The following is a 5,000-nucleotide window of genomic DNA, read 5'->3' as shown; positions in this document are numbered from 1 at the left end:
ACCATGTTCTTTGGATCACGTGTTGGACTCGTGATCGGCAGCTATTTCCCTCCCGGAAGAGAGCTCAGAGCTCGTTTGACCAATCTATGGGTAATGCTGAGACTTCACACGCACACACACACACCCAACTCCCCGCCCACGAGAGTTGGATTAACGACTCGAAGCGCAGCGATTCGAGTGTGTGTGTGTGTGTGTGTGTGTGTGTGTGTGTGTGTGTGTGTGTGTGTGTGTGTGTGTGTGTGTGTGTGTGTGTGTGTGTGTGTGTGTGTGTACGTTTACCCAATTTACTTGATTATCTATCCAAGTGCAACATACAAGACACAAAGTTCCGCCATCTTCTTCTCTACTTTATCTAGTTTTAAATTCCTTTTTGTTCAATTTTGGGATACATCATCTTTGAATATATTCAAGCTTCTAGAACCTGATACACCTAAATAACAGGGTTTCTAGACATCCTTCTGATATGTTACATTCTTCACTTTGATCTCATAACTTCATGACGTCAATCATTCCCATTCCAAGAATTCTTCTCTCTTAGTTTTATTACGCCTATTAACGATCCGAATACTACAGCCACGTGACCTCTCTTTTTATCTTCTTTCTTTACTTTTATTATTATTATTATTATTATTAATTATTATTATTATTATTATTATTATTATTATTATTATTATTATTATTATTATTATTATTATTATTATTATTACCATTATTGTCATTATTATTTAAAAAAAAAAGTGACAGCTATCGTGTCTTTAATTCCTCTTCGTATGTTAATGTGTAACGCCAGGAAGCAGCCCCCCATGTTATCTCCATTTTGTTTATGTCCTTCATTCTGTGTGGAGCCCATACCACTGCTGCATATTCTTATCTAGGTCGGATCAGGTATTCCGTGATCTTTATCATTTCGTCTACGTGTTGGATATACAATTTTGTTTTCGCTAATACTCTGTATTCAATTACGATTTTACTGATATCCTTGTCAGATAAGGTGCGTATGCGCGTGTGTGTGTGTGTGTGTGTGTGTGTGCGCGTGCGTGTGTGTGTGTGCGCGTGTGTGTGTGTGCGTGTGTCTGTATGCATGCGTGTGTGTGTGTATGTGTGTGTGTGTGTGTGTGTGTGTGTGTGTGTGCGTGTGTGTGTATGCATGCGTGTGTGTGTTTGCATGCGTGTTTTTGCGTGTGTGTGTGTGTCTGTGTGTGTGTTTGTGTGTGTGTGCGTGTGTGTATGCATGCGCGCGCGTGCGCATGTGTGTGTGTGTGTGTGTGTGTGTGTGTGTGTGTGTGTGCGTGTGTGTATGCATGCGCGCGCGTGCGCATGTGTGTGTGTGTGTGTGTGTGTGTGTGTGTGTGTGTGTGTGTGTGTGTGTGTGTGTGTGTGTGTGTGTGTGTGTGTGTGTGTGTGTGTGTGTGTGTGTGTGTGTGTGTACTTATATCAAGTAGTATCTCGGTACACCTTACTGAGGAACATTTGATCTAGATTTTGACGATGAATTCCTTTACCAAAGCAAATAGCATATTGTCACGCACAAGAGGCAATACGGTCATAGTAGTAACATTTATCTGCGTTTTTTTTTTTTAATCAAAGGTCACAACGTGTGACCTTGACCTGACCTTTAAATGCCATTCAAGGTCAACCTTTCAATGCCATTCAAGGTCAAATATAGTTGCACCAAGTGCTAGTCTATATATAAAATCTTATTTGCTGATAATATATGGAGCCATTTTTTTTTCGCGTTTCCTTCTAAAAGTTTGTGACCTTTAGTTTCCTCCCCACTTCAGATTAGCATTGCTCTTGTGAATTTTGAAATTAGATTATTAGTGAAAAAGTTTTGCATAGATCATTATGGTCTAAGGCTGAAGTCAATCTTTATATACTTTTTGTTTTCTGCATTTTTTTTAAGTGGCCTCGTCTTTCATCTTCATTCAATTATCGACAAAGTTTACCACTGCCATTACCCACTTTCCTTAATCTCCTATGTCAATTGACCTAACCGCTTTGGTCTAATGCAAAAAAAAAAAAAAATAGAGAGAGAGAGAGAGAGAGAGAGAGAGAGAGAGAGAGAGAGAGAGAGAGAGGGAGAGAGAGAGAATAAATTGACCAGAAGCAATACCTTTCCCTCTTTCTCCATCCGCATAAAGGAAAAATAGAATAAAAATCATACAAATGTGGACAAATGCTTCCTCGGTGAGAACACTAAAACAAAGTTTAAAATTTTTTATGCATTTTTACATGTCTTTAGATAAAAATATAAATAAGTAAATAGATAAAAGTAAATAGATAAGCAAATAAATAAGCAAAAAATAAATGAATAAATGAAGAAATTAATCAATTGATTAGTAAATAAATAGATAAATTAATATATACATACTATAAACAAGTGAATATATAAACAAATATATACATAAATAAATACAAATAAATAAATAAACAACTTAGAAATAGATAAGTAGACAGACAAATAAACGAATAAAGAAACAAATGAATAGATAAAGAAGCAAAGAGATAAATTGATACTTAATCAAAACAAAAATAGATAAATGTGTAGATTGATAAATAGATTTTTTTTTTTTTTTTTTTTTTTTGCGCGCGCGCCGTGGCAGACTTTTGCCTCACGTACACACTATTGTCCGCCTTTGGAATTTGAGAAACTAAAAGTTAGAAATGCGTCGGCCTGATGTGGTGTGCTCAAACTCTACCTGTGCAGCGAACAAGAGACAGACTACAAAGTTGTACAAAAGTCATACAAAAGTTGTATTAAGGTGCTCCCTTCAACACAGCCCCCCGAATCAGCTGAATAGAATTAACTGGCGCCGGAGAGAGAGAGAGAGAGAGAGAGAGAGAGAGAGAGAGAGAGAGAGAGAGAGAGACAGACAGACAGACAGAGATAGGCAGATAGATAGATAGATAGATAGAGAGAGAGAGAGAAAGAGAAGGAAAGATAGATAGATAGATAGATAGATAGATAGGTAGATAGATAGATAGATAGATAGATAGATAGATAGAGAGAGAGAGAGAGAGAGAGAGAGAGAGAGAGAGAGAGAGAGAGAGAGAGACGTCACCCAATTGATGAGATAGATATTCAACCATCTCAGTATAGGTAAACAAAACTCTTAAGTGAAATAGGTGAAGAAATAAGTAAAACTTCTTAAGTGAATAAAATCGTCTGGCGACATATGTAGTAGAATTTTGTACAGAGCGTCACCGAATTGAAAATGTTCAATCGCACTTAGGTCAAAGTACATTTCTTTTAACAAATTGAAGCTCAACCTATAAAATTGTTCTCTTACCTTGAATAAATGAATTTTGAATAACATATATGTAACCTTCAACAATGAAATTATGTTACTCAATAATCTTAAGAAATGTCTAAAGTGTCTAAACTTTCCTTGGCTTTCTTCATTGTTACGTGGCCAGTGGTTTACAAAGAAGAAAATAAAACAAACAAGTTGAGACGAAGTTTAAGAAAATGACCTAGTCTGAGAAAAACATCTGCCCACCAAAGTTTTTGTTGAGCTGCTACCGAATTCTCACATCTGCGTCGTCGTCTATATTGGTGTGCAATAAACGAGTAAACATATTCACATTACAACAAAGTAAGCATAATTAAAGATAGGTGTTAATAACGACACAAATGATAATAATAATTATAAAACACACACACACACATTTGCCGACAGGTAATATGTTTTAAGTCTACTTTTGCGATGAAGTTAGTGACACACAAAGTTAGACGAATGGGGAAATTCGAAAAAGTCTAATTGGATAACAGCACAAACAAGAATACATACACACGTTTACTGACAGATCATTTGTTACAATTCTACTTTTGCGATGAAGTAACCGCCACATAAAGTTAGAAGAGGGATCGGGAGAGGATGGGAGGAGAGAGAGAGAATACAAAGTTACACACTTATTATTATATATATATATACACATATGTATTAACCTTGTGTACAGCGGCGAGAAAATGTCGACGAATCGAGTTGGATTGTTTACAATCACGAGCTCGTTAGGCTTATCACAACAGAGTCTGTTCTCCAAAACTTCGTCTCACAGATTTACATTTGGCGAGTAAGCACAGAAGGTCCTGTCATGTTATCCACTCACAGCCGACGGAAGAGTACAACTAAAGGCTTGTGGAGGGAGGGAGAGGGCTGCGGAGAGCGAGGGAGGGAGGGAGAGGAAGGAGAGCGGTGGAGGGGTCGGGGCTCCCTCGGCTTGATCGTACGTCTGACAACGCTGTTGGGGGAAACCTTCACGAAACTATGGTTTTGCGAGTGTTCAATGTCCCAACATGTCCGCGTTATGTATATACATACATATACATACATATATATGTATATATATATATATATATATATATATATATACATACATATATATATATATATATATATATATATATATATATATATATATATTTGTAATCAGTCTTTGATTTAAACCTCTATCCTACGCTGCGAGTTCCCTTCAACTCAAATAAAAAAAAATTGTGGCAAAAAATAAATATGTATATGTATAAAATTAGATAGAATAAAATAAATAGATAAATAAATGAATAAATAAAGAATGCTCAATAACCACCTTTGCATTCATAGATATGTCTAACATTCTTCGTACAGAAAGATACTCGTTGGGTTGAATAAAATTACTTGAAAAAAAAACAATGAAATGACCAATCAGAAGAATAAATTTTTCTTAATTCAAACATTATTATCAACAGCGTGACCGTACACGAGCACAGGATCATGTATACAGATTAGGAAACACACACACACACCAAACACACACACACACACACACAGACACACACACACACACACACACACACACACACACACACACACACACACACACACACACACACACATACACACGCGAACACACACACGCAAACACACACACACGCACGCACACACACACACACACACACACACACACACACACACACACACACACACACACACACACACACACACACACACACAAGCTCCCAA

The 5,000-nt window shown here is 36.9% G+C and overlaps 1 long non-coding RNA gene across 1 annotated transcript in view; it reads right to left on the bottom strand.

The window, feature by feature from the left end:
* The window catches only part of LOC143041401 (uncharacterized), a 196,143-nt gene extending 192,029 nt beyond the window's left edge, over positions 1-4,114 (bottom strand). The window contains exon 1 of the long non-coding RNA XR_012967802.1: positions 3,950-4,114. This is a non-coding gene — a long non-coding RNA (uncharacterized LOC143041401). The remainder of the gene's footprint in view (positions 1-3,949) is intronic.
* Between the last annotated feature and the right edge of the window lie 886 nt (positions 4,115-5,000).

Source organism: Oratosquilla oratoria, chromosome 31 (genome assembly GCF_046742065.1).
Source record: "Oratosquilla oratoria isolate Oo_2021 chromosome 31, ASM4674206v1, whole genome shotgun sequence".
Classification (NCBI taxonomy): Eukaryota; Metazoa; Arthropoda; class Malacostraca; order Stomatopoda; family Squillidae; genus Oratosquilla; species Oratosquilla oratoria.
Note: the sequence above shows the minus strand (reverse complement) of the source record. Positions and strands in the feature narration are given on the sequence as shown.